The sequence below is a fragment of the Phyllostomus discolor genome, chromosome 7, assembly GCF_004126475.2.
Source record: "Phyllostomus discolor isolate MPI-MPIP mPhyDis1 chromosome 7, mPhyDis1.pri.v3, whole genome shotgun sequence".
In the NCBI taxonomy this organism is placed as follows: domain Eukaryota; kingdom Metazoa; phylum Chordata; class Mammalia; order Chiroptera; family Phyllostomidae; genus Phyllostomus; species Phyllostomus discolor.
In genome coordinates, this window is record NC_040909.2 from 27,347,352 (window position 1) to 27,359,438 (window position 12,087).

Below are 12,087 nucleotides of genomic sequence, written 5' to 3' on the forward strand. Positions count from 1 at the left end.
CAGAAAGAGCACGAAGCCCCTTCGGCCCCACAGCAACTCGACCCTCACACATGATGACAAGTTCTGGGACAAAAGGGAAGTGTAACAGATTAATCTTCTCATAGGGTTGCCAGATTTAGCAAATAAAAATACAGGCCTCTCAGTTACATCTGAATTTGACATTAAAAGCAAGTGATTTGTAGTATAAGTATGTCCCAAGTATTACATGGGATATACATACACTAGAAACTGATTTTGTAGTTTATCTGGAATTTTGATTCAACTGGGATGTCCTCTAAGTTACCTGGCAAGGCTTCTTTGTAGGTCTCAAGCTCTGCAGTTTGTCCGCCCGTCCCACCTCAGCCCTGCCCCCGGTGTTTCTTTCCCCTTTTCTCCTCTCTGGCTTTCCTTCCTCATTCTGCAATTTAAGAAAGGTTCTGACGACATGTCCCAAATAAGCGAAGCTCATTCAACACCAGTATGTTCTCTTGCCTCAGTTTGGATGCTTACTTTTTTAAGGTTGTCCAAAGTTTAAAGAATTTATTCCCTGCTAAAAGTACCCCCAAGCAATTTGCAACTGATGGGAGGAGATGTAGGGGCAACCCGCTTTAATAACTCAAGTGGACCATTTGGAAGTGGACAGTGTGAACTGTTCGCACCAGGCCATCTGCTACGTCAGCATCTCCCTGCAGAAATCCATTTCCTGGGCTCTGGATCCCATTGTTGCAGTCTAAGCCTATTGCTGCTCCGGAGTTTTTGTTTGGGGAACAGGGAGAAATGGCAAACACTGGGAAGAAGGAGGCAGAAGAGGGGAGGGAGGCTGGAAGGCTAGGTCAAAAAAGGTGAAGGAATTAAGAAGTACAAATTGGCAGTTACAAAATAGTCACGGGGATGTAAAGTACAGCATGGGGAATGTAGTCAGTAATATTATAATAACTATGTACGGTGCCAGGTGGGTACTTGAAATAACAGAAGGAACACTTTGTAAGTATATTATTGTCTAACTACTATGCTGTACACCTGAAATTAATATAAAATAATATTAAATGTAAACTATAATTGAAAGATAAAATTTAAATTTAAAAAAAAGGAGGCAGAGACAAAGCACCCAGCTATTGCAGGGTACTGTCTGGGATCTCTGCTGCTCAGTGTGTGTGAGCGTCAGCTCTGGCACGTGGGGTGATAATTAAGTGGTAGGTGGGATCGGGGTAAAACCTATCAACATGGAGGCCGATGATGGATACTAGCGACCTAAACAAATAAGAAAAGTTAGGGTTTGGCTGTGCAGAAGAAATACTAATTACAGTCATTTCAGGGAGCTTTCTACCACGGATGCCTAATTACCATATGGTGCCATAATACTTATGTGTATCATTATATATGCCTTAAATTAACTTTGTTATAAAGGGTAATTGGATTAGAACTGGAGACTCAACAAGGACTGAGCCTTCACAGTATATTACTCATGCAGAATAGATATCTGCTGCTCATAAAAATGTGCTGTGACGATGGCCTGAGTGTGGCAAGAAGCCCCCTCCGCAATGGCTCCCGATGACCCTCCACTTCCGATATTCATGCCTCCTCCCCCCTGGTATACACTGGACCTAGTGACTCAATTCTAATAGAATACAATGGACATCATGGGATGTCACTTCCAAGGTCAGGTTAAAAATGCTTGTGACCTCTATACTTCTTGCCATCTCATGCTCTTGCTCCCTTGCCTGTTTGCTCTGGGAAGAGCAAGCTGCCTTGTTGTGAGTCACCCTATGAGGAGGCCCATGTGTGGCCAACAGCCAGGGAGAAGCTGAGACTTGCCACCAGCCACACAAGGCCCATTGGGCCTTGGGATGCAGGCAGCCCTGGTGGACACCTTACCACAACCATGTTAAAAGCTCTGAGTCCAAGGCAAACTGGCCCACAGACATGGCAAGAATACACCACTATTATTATTAACTTGCTAATAATAAATGTTGGTTTATTTATGCTGCTAAAATTTGTGGTAATTTGTTCTGCAACAGACAAGAAATTCACACTCATTCAGGACCAGACTTCTGCAGTTTGTCGTTGAGAGAGGTGCTGAAGGTCTAACCATTGTGTTCTGCAGTGTGGACAGAGCAACAAAGGAGGAGGCCACAGTGTGCGTGGCAGGGTGGCAGGTGGACGGAGCCTGGACCAAAGGAAAGTCACGGAAACTTGTGGTTTACTGCATCAGATTTCCAAGTTCTCAGTAGCTCTAGCAATGTTCTTGGCCCGTCACCGAACATTCCTGAAATCCTGCTCACATACCTGTGATTGCGGTTTGCAAACTGAATATCCAACCACCCGCTGGGCTCACAGAATTGTTGTCTTGCTTCTCCCTCTGACTTTTGTTCTTCGGTCTGCCCATGCTGGTCAGGTCACAGGCCGCTTCTTTCTGAGACTCTGTGGACGTGTGCTCTTTGGGAAGGTATGCCAGTTATTCAAGCTCTTGTCTCTTGACTCTAAACCTACTCTTCTATACTCAGCTTTGTGACTCTGGAGCTGGGTATGTCCCGAAACGAAATTCCAGCTTTGTCAGGGGCTCCCTGCCAGACACTGCCAACAGGGGGCACTAGAGAGTGGCTGTAAGGTTGGAGGAAGCAGGGACCCTGGGCCGCAGCTGAATCCAGTTTGCAGTTTCTTCAACACAGCGGCTTCGTGGGGCCCCTCAGTGACACCAACACCAGCCCAGTAGCACCCACTCCTCAGAGGCTTGGGTCCCAGCCCCAGAACCCTCTATTGTGTTTCGAAGTTTTAATAATTTCAATCTCTCTTTTTCTTTAGTTCCTCCAGCCCTAAAAGTAGTGGCTGCTTTCTGTATCTGCTGCCTCCATGCATGCCTTATAGTTCTCATTTGCCTTTTCAGTTACCTAATGACCAATCATGTCTATTAAATCCTCTCTGTTACAAAACAAACTGGTGTGATCTCTGTCTTCTGAGTGCACCCTGGCTGACACGGGGGTCACCCCTGTACTCCTGCCTCTGGCCAGGCTCAACGCCAGCTTCCCATCTTATTCCATGGAGAGCTGCCCACTGTGCACATGCAAAGCCAGTGCTACAAGGGAACCCTCCTGAGATTGTGGGTCCCATGTTCCTGCCTGGGCTCACCCGAGTCCCAGCCCTGCCCTGAGCAGAGAGCCAGGCAGTGGGGGACCAAAGGTACCAGCCAACCTCAGAGCCAGACACAGTGACGATGGGGGAGGAAGACGAAGGTCAGTGCAAAGAAGCCAGAGCCCAATCAGGGACCACTGGTGCTGATCCAAGCTCAGCGGGAGTCACACAGGTGACAGCCAGGCACAGGTGGTGGTGAGGGGCAGCACCAGGCCACCGTCTGGGCATGGTGGGCGGTCACAGTTCACCTGCTGCTTGCTGGCTTCATTGTACTTGCCTATGACACACCTCCATGATTGTCTCTGCCTTGTCTTTCAAACAGTCCCATGTCACAAGCCTCCAACTGACAGGTGGCCCTGAAGCCAAGAAAAGGATGATTTTTTAATATGTTTGTGTGAGTTAGGGGGCTCTTTATAACACAATTGCTTAGGATGGGAGGTCAGAATATAAATTTAAGTTTATACATAAAACTCAGCACATCAGGCAGAGTCTAAGCAGGAAAACAGAAACCCTTTAGGCATATAAGCAGGCGGCAATGTATGGCAGTGAGTTGATTACATGGGTGATGCAAAACTGGATCATCTAAATGGGCTACAGTGAGGCCATCCAGATATTAGCAGGAGCCACTGGCCATCAAGGCAGAAAGGACAGTGGAAGGAAATGGCGGCACAGGTTGGGTTCTCCAGAAGCACAACCTTAAGGATGGTTTGGGTGCAAGATGTCTGTTAGGGTCAACCCAGGGAGGGAAAGGAGAAGCAGGACGGCAGAGGGAGAAGCCACACTGTGATGCAGGCCGAACGCCACCTCAGTCATGTCTGGAGTGTTGCCCACTGGAGTGTCCTGCATTAAAGCCAGATGGCAGGGCACTTGCTACCCCATCCCCCACAGTCACAGGACTTTGGCTGCCTGGTGGAAGGACCATGACCTCCAGCAAGGCTGACCCTACAGGAGCTGCAGCTGGAGGCTGGCTGCTGGCTGCACGTCCTGCCACAGGGCAGCAAGTTCCCCCTTACAGGGGACCTGAGCACAGTGGTGTTACCAGAACCTGGAAGCCAAGGCTCCCTGGTGGAGGCCAGAACCACACTGGGCCTAGGCACGGGAGTTAGAGCTGGAGGAGACACAGTAGTTGCTAATGGAGGTCCCACCCAAGGCAGAGAGTAAAGAAAAATACCTGACCTTTCCTTTTCCTCTTGCTTATAATGTTTGATTAGTGCTCCTACTGGCCAAACCTGATCAGAAACAGCTGACAGGGAGCTTGCGACATGCAGCCTGCAGGTATCAGCACCCTTGAGCAGAGCCGGGGAAGAGGAAGCACCCTGCAAGCCCATAGGCCCAGGAAACCCTCTCAGCAACTTTTCCTCTTGTTTTCTCTCCCACGCCACAGGCTTAGAACCAGGGCCTACTGGTGGGCAGCCCCCAGCCTGTCATGCTTCTCTCCCAACCGGCCACCTTGTCTCCCTGTAAATGACTCTGTGCTGGCCCACCAGCAACCCCTTCAGGAAAGGGGAACTCAGCCCACCACCCGCTGGGAGAGCAGGCAGATAGCCCTCAGCCATGACCCTCTTGGGTGGTGGTGATGGCTAAGCAGAGCCACTCTGCCCAAGGCTGTAGCCCTTCCTGTGGAAGCCAATATCTGGTGACTGACTGGGGTGAGGCATGAAGGCCCAGACCCCTCAACCCTGCTCGGGACCACTCTAAAGGGTTATCAGCTTCAGAGCACCCCGAGGCTAGACAGACACCCTCCTCTGAGATGCATGGCAGCTCAGCTTTTCCGCTGCTCAGGCTTGCTGCCTGCAAGCGCTCTCTCATAAACCTCCTACACACTAACCTTCATCTTGGAGCCTTCTTCCTGGGAACACAAGCTGTGACATTCATGTTAAGCTCGGTAATCAAGTCAACTTTGTTTTCATGCTTTTGGCCTTTAGGGAATCCTCCTTTCATACCAGAGGGTAGGAAGACCTCTACTCGCCTGCATTTGGTCCCTCATACCTGCACGCCTAGAACATTCTTCCCCAGGCAATCAGCAGCCTCAATCCTTGACCTCATTTCTCTCTTTGCTGAAATGTTACCCGCCTGTGATCATTAGCTTTCTCTAGCCCTGCACTCTGCCATGATGTTCTTTATAGCACTTACTGTCGATTTATTTTGTGTCTCTGCCCACTCCAGGAGAGAGTTTGGTTTTGTTCATGCCGTATATGCACAGTGCCAGGGTTTAGCACACAGTGTGAGTTCCATTAAATGTGCCCATTCATTCACTTACTGAGTGCCAGCCTGGTGCCAGACACTAATGATGCCTTTGGAAATTTCTGACCTAGTGGGGAAACTAGACAGGTAGGAAAATAATGATAACACAATGGGGCAAGTGCTGTTCCTGAGGCATCGGGGTCAAACGATGTGAGCAACTTATGCTGCCAGGGCAAAACTTCAGAGAGCAGATGACTAGGGATTGGCTCTCCCAGGGGGAGTGGGGCAGACAGCCCCTGGAAAGGGTGAACCACAGGATGGACTGAGCAGGCAGGCAGGTGTCAGTAGAGGTCTCTGGAACATCAAGGTCAGGAGGACAGTGAGACAGAGGGAGACCAGGCGTGCCCTGAGATCCAGCACTACCTCGTCTAGCAACTTGTCCCTCAGAATATTAGGGTGAATGTGCAAAGATTCATGTACAAGGAGGATCACTACCACATTGATCACAACAGCAGAAAATGGGGACCAACAGAAATGTTGTTCAGGAGGGAAACAGCTGAATAAGTTAAAGAACTTTCATACTTTGGAGTAATGAAGTTATTAAGGAGTTATATCAGTCTGCCCTGACTGGTGTGGCTCAGTGGATTGAGTGTTGGTCTGTGAAGAGTCACCAGTTCGATTCCCAGTCCAGGGCACATGCCTAGGTTGCAGGCTGGGTCCCGAGTAGTGGGCACGCAAGAGGCAACCACACATTGACGTTTCTCTCCCTCTCTTTCTCCCTCCCGTCCCCTCTCTAAAAATAAATCAAATCTTTAAAAAAAAGTTACTGTATTTTTCAGACTATAAGACACACATTTTTACCACATTTTTTGCTTCAAAATTTTTTGCCTATTTTCCTCCTCTAAAACCTAGGTGTGTCTTGTGGCGCAGACCCCAGACACACCTAGGTTTTAAAGGAGGAAAATAGGGGGGGAAATTTTGAAGTGAAAAATGTGGTAAAAAAGTGTGTCTTATAGTCCAAAAAATATGGTATACCAGTCTGTCTATATGAACTTAGAAACATGATATCCTATTAAATGGGAAGGAAGATTACAAAACTGTATCAATGTACAGGGTGGGGCAAAAGTAGGTTTACAGTGGTAAGTATGTGAAACAGAGTTTACTCTTGTATTACTATTTATTAATTATTGTATTATTTTCCACACGAACAACTGTAAACCTACTTTTGCCCCGCCCTGCATTCCTACCAATTTTGTTCAAACCCGCACTCATGTGTGTTTATATAAACACAGGAAATCAGCTGCAAGGAAACAACTGTTTACAGTAGGACTGTGGAATTGGAATAGACAAGGGGAGACTTTTGTTTTGGGATATTATTATCTGAGTTTGTTGAAACTTTCAAATTACGTAAAAGGAAAGAAAGAGAGAAAAGAAACTCCAAGTTGCTTATGGTCAGCAGACATCAGTGACAAAGTGAAGATCCTCGAGGACAAATAGGTCACGATAATTGATCAAAGCAGATCAGAGCAGTTAAAGCAGATCAGAGACAGGAGTCAGGAAGGTGAGCTAATTCACCAGGTCATGGCAGGGTGGTGGGGAAGGGCGGGGACATAGGTGACCAGACCAGGAGAGGCATTGCTGATGCTCTGATGTCAAGGCCACTACCTACAGGCCGTATGTGTGTGCAGTAGGCTTTGGCAGTCAGAAGGATCCAGCTGCAGGTACATTGTGACTCTGGTGGGGGCAGAAATAGCAGAGCTCAGATGATGAGAAGGTTTCCTAAGGCAGCCCAAGCCTCTGGCTTTCTCTAAGCCACGCCTCCTCCCTCCACAGATCCCCAAGGAAAGAGAAAATAGGGATTCTCAGCCTTTTCCCACCAGCTCCTTTCACCAAAAGAAGTCTTTTTCTTTGCTCCTTGTAGAATCTCTCACAGCCTTTAGCAAGCTTATTGTTTGCATTGGGAATGTCTAAGAGGGGATGCTGTGTGCATTTCCAAAACAGCATTTGGCCACAGAGCAGCTCCTTCATTAGGTGATATATTTTAGTTGCATCATGTTTTAATCACACAGTTACAGTTTTTCCTCGTGAAGAACTCCAGGCTATCCTGCTGGAGGGAAAGGACACTTGGGGAAAAAAAGGACAAGAAGGATGGGATACCACACAGAGAGAGAAAGATGTGGAAAATGTTTGAGGTGTCCAGCCTTGAGGATGAGGACATCTTGACTCTCCAGTTCAGCCCAGCTTGAATGCAGCCACATGAGTGATTCGGTTGATTCTATGTGGACCAGAGACAAGCCAGCTCTGCTGACCCCTCCCTGAAGGCTTGACCTAGAGAATCATAAGCAACAACTGGAGTGTTTGTTATGCAGAAATAGATAACTGATACATTCTCCCATCCCACCCTCAATATCTTCCTCCTCCTCAACCAAGAAAATGGTATATTGAAATTTTTTAAATCATTGCTTTTTTAAATAGTTCTATCAAGTATGACTGTATTTTTGCCATCTATTTATAGTTTTGAGCTGTTTTTGAGTTTTATAAATATAGATGCATGCTACATGTATTGTAGGGAGAATGAAATTGTGAAATACTCACCCAATGAAATATTATTACAGCAGTGAAAATGAACATTGCCACTCACAGCATCATGGATGTATAAAACTTAGAGGCATAGTATAGTATGAAAAAGAGCACGTTGAAGAAGACAGCAATATAGATCATTCATCTTTTTTTTTAAAGATTTTATTTATTTATTTTTAGAGAGGGAAGAGAGGGAGAAAGAGAGAGAGAGAAACATCAATGTGTGGTTGCTGGGGGCCGTGGCCTTCAACCCAGGTATGTGGCCTGACTGGGAATCGAACCTGCGACACTTTGGTTCGCAGCCCGTGCTCAATCCACTGAGCTAGCCAGCCAGGGCTAGATCATTCATCTTTTTATATGATTATTGGCTGCGTCTTCTTTGAGTTTCTCATTCATATCTTTTATCTGTTTTTCTTTTAGATTATTTTTTCTTACTAATTTTTAGAGTTCTTTATAAATTTTAAAAGTGTCCCTAAGATTCAAGTAATTTCTATTAATTACTTGAATGACCTAGAAACATTTCCAAGAATAGAATTTAAAATTACCAAACCAACCAACAAAAGAAGATATTGAAAAAAATGAATAAAATTAACAACAAATTACACAGGTTCTTTGACTTCTTGGCTGAAAATTCCAAGGATCAAAGACCCAACAGGACTTTAAGCTCTGTTTTCAGGTATGAGGCTATTTACATAAAGCCACAGTGCACAGAGGTTCTATTCATATTTTCTTTGCTACCAATAGGAAATGCATCATTTAACTCAAGATATGGCCCCCGCCTTTCAACAGTTCCTAGGCTAGCCCAATGAATTACTGTTCTTCCCAGCAGTGAATTTACATCGCACTAAGGAAAAATAGACTCCTTTAACCCCTGAAGAGTCACATTTCTTTCACTTAGGTCACTTGATAGGGCCATTATAGACTCAGATAAGACATGTGGGACTCTGTTTAATATCGGGCAATTTTCTCGTGCCTCTTCATTTATTAAAAGAAATGTATCCATTAGCAGTCATTAGTACATTCTGTCAAGATGCAGGCTAACTTATCCTCAATGGCTTAAGAGAAAATGCTTTTTCAAGAGAAATAATGGCATTAATCACCCGGTGGAATAGATAGGGCTTTCTTTGTCATAACCTCTCCCTCCTCCCCCCAGGTGGAATCGGACACTGCTTACCTCTGTCAAAGATCCAGGCCACTTTCTCCCTACCCTGTGAGTCAGCTCCTTGCTCCAGCCTGTGGCCTCTCTGGTGGCAGGCCACTATCCACAGGGAATGAAGGGAGCTCCTCACCCATCACAGCGAGGAGCCTCAGAAGGCTTCCTCTTGCTCTCTAATGCGTCCAAGGGAGGAAAAGGAAGGAGCCGCCTCACTTAGCAAACAGTCTCATTTGAAGGGACTCTGTTTCAGCAACAGGAAGCAAAACACATTTGAGGAATAATCTGCCTCTTGGAGCTCCACACTGAAACTGATCTCCTTTCTGACCTTTCCTTTGAGACATACACTCTGGAAAATGTAGTTCAAGGAGGGAGGTGCAGGTGTGTGTGTGTGCATGTTATAACCAGATCGCCATTAAAACAAGTTTTCTGTGTAGCTTTCTAATTAAAAACCTCCAGGTTTAATTAGTGAAAAGTTTTCACCTCTTAAATATGGGTATATCTCCAGGCTCTGCCTTTTTCTTACTTCCTCCCCCTGAGGTCACATCCCTTCCCGTAGGCATTAATAATTACAGCCATAGCGATTAAGATATCTTCAGGTGAAAGTAATAAAATAGCAACTAACAGTGACGTAAATTACAAAGACGTTTAATAAACTCACAAAGAACAGGAAATCTGGAGGTAGGCAATTCCAGACTTTGCTCTGCAGCTCAGCAAAGGCACGGGAGACCAAAGGTCCTTACCACCTTTCTGCTCTGCCACCCTCAGCCGCCTCTCTCAAGACTTTCAGTCTCTCTGACAGGGCCACAAGCAGGAAGGAAGGAAATGGAAACAAAATGGGCCTTCTCCTCAAGGAAGTCTCTTTTATCAGGAAGGAAAGTCCTTCCCAGAAACCCCTGAGTCTCACTGGCCAAAACCCCTTGAGCAATCAAAAGAAAACGAGTACCATACCCTGACTTAGGCCAATCCTGACTTATCCTCCGTATATGGGCAGTTGCAACCCCAACACAGGTGGGAACAGCCATTAAGGAGGCAACAGCTCCCAGATCCTTATTTTCAACCCTGACCATTTTCACCTCCAGTTACGTCTTCCCAACTGCCTGTTGGGCAGCCACTGCTTTATTGTCCTGTCCCCTCAAACTCAGACTGTCAGGGGACAAATTTCTTATGTCCTCATCCTGGCTCCCTTATCTGCATTTCCTGACTTGTCCAGTGGTAGGTTCATTCACCCATCACAGAGGCTGTGAATCTCAGACTCATTTTGATGGCCTCTGTGTCTGGACTTCCTTATCCAGTTTGGTCCCCAAGAGCCGTCAGTTCTTTGCCTCTCAAGTGTCACCCACACGGGCTCCTCATTTCCACTCTTCTTGCCGCTCAGTCCTCCAGTCCTGTCGGCCCAGCTGCACACGGACCACTTCATTTCATCTGGAATGGGCCCCAGACTTCCAGGGGCATCCACTCTGCCCCCAGGTTCACCGTATTAAAGCCTGCAGTCCTCGTCTGTCCCTTGTCTAGGACAAGGCTCCCATATGCCCACCCGAGGAAAACCAAACTTATTAGTTTGGGTTTTAAGATTTTTCCACATTACCTTTTGAAAAAGATTCCCCATTGTTCTCTCCTCCAGCCAAACTGGTCAATTTATTGTTTGCTAAAATATGCTTTATACGTTTCCACCACCACACATTGTCCACAGCATTCCCTCCAATAAGGATACCTTCCTGCTTTCCCTCTCCTACCTGAATCCTACCTGGCCAGCTGCTGAAATCTTCTTAAATCTCCTAGGCTAAGATGAGGGTTTTCTCTTCTGAAATCTTACATGCTGGTAGAATTACGAGTTGATTTTTAAAAAGAAACTTTAGGGTTAAGTAATTAGGTAATGTGGCTCTGATGTGGCCATATGACCAGGGCTTGTGCCACAATATTTCCTGCATAGTAACATACTGACATAATACTCATTGCTGCACACTGAGAAAAGTTTTTCAAATATTTCATTCTGATTCTTGAACTTCAAAAAGTCCAGAGCCCTTTTTAAAAGATAAAGATAGTAGCACTCTCCAACAGGGCTGCAACAGATTTTTCAAAGGGTACCAGTGAATCTGTACAATTCGATGTCATCTAGCAGGGAAGAAACCATTCATTCATTAACTTGTAGCCAAGAGGTTGCAATTTTATTGCCTGACAACTGCCACCAGAATTCTTGGCAGGTGAACTCTCTATATTTAGAAAAATGTCTTGACAAACTGCACGGGGATAGTGAGCGACACTCAGACAGAATTTGACTACACTGTTTGTAGTCAAGGTGGCATGCTTGTGCCTAGGTAAGCGGAAGACATCTTCTTAGACATTTCCTCATAAAGAAACACCAAACCACTTGAAAAAAATGGCAAAGTTATCAAGACAGAACCTGGAGCACAAAACCAGAAGACACACAGAATCATTTTCTGTTCATATATTTTATAAAAATTAAAGCAAAAGAGTAGGAGGCCTTGGTCTTAGCTGTTAAGACCAGGTGAAGGTAGGTCTGGCACACAGTTGCCCATATGGCTTCTCTGAAGGAAATTGTCAACATATAATTTTTGTTGCTGTCTACAGTTTATAAGCCCACCAGAAATTCTGGCTTTGCCACTTGGAAGCTTTATCAAAACTCTGAATTTGTTTATTCATTTGGAAGATAAAAGAGGAAGGCCTATTCTGTATCCATGCCTGCTCTGTACTTTATTTTCTATATGTACATATACATTTGCATTTATCTTTCATACAACTGAGTTCTCATTTTTTGATTCACATTTTGTTGGTAAAATTGTACCGGTAGTGACACTTTTGGCTGTAAGTAACAGAAAATTCCATTTCAATGGACTCATTCCCTAAAGGAGATTTATTGGTTCGTGTAACTGAAAAAGCTCCTGTGCTGGGTAGCTAGCTAGCTATCAGGTGCAGTGCCATCAGCCTCCAAATCTGCCTCCGTATGAAGTGCTTATTGCCTTCCTTTTGTGGGTTGGCAAAACACTCAGGCTGGCCACGTGGTGACTGGCGTATTTCCTGGTCTTATAGTCTGGCGATAG

The 12,087-nt window shown here is 45.7% G+C and overlaps 1 long non-coding RNA gene across 1 annotated transcript; it reads right to left on the reverse strand.

Moving 5' to 3' along the window:
- Window positions 1-7,333: 7,333 nt before the first annotated feature.
- On the reverse strand, window positions 7,334-9,424 carry LOC118501589. The gene is made up of 2 exons (XR_004904212.1): window positions 9,047-9,424; window positions 7,334-7,620 (listed from the first exon to the last, which is right to left on the reverse strand). It is a non-coding gene; the product is annotated as an uncharacterized LOC118501589 (long non-coding RNA).
- Window positions 9,425-12,087: the final 2,663 nt, after the last annotated feature.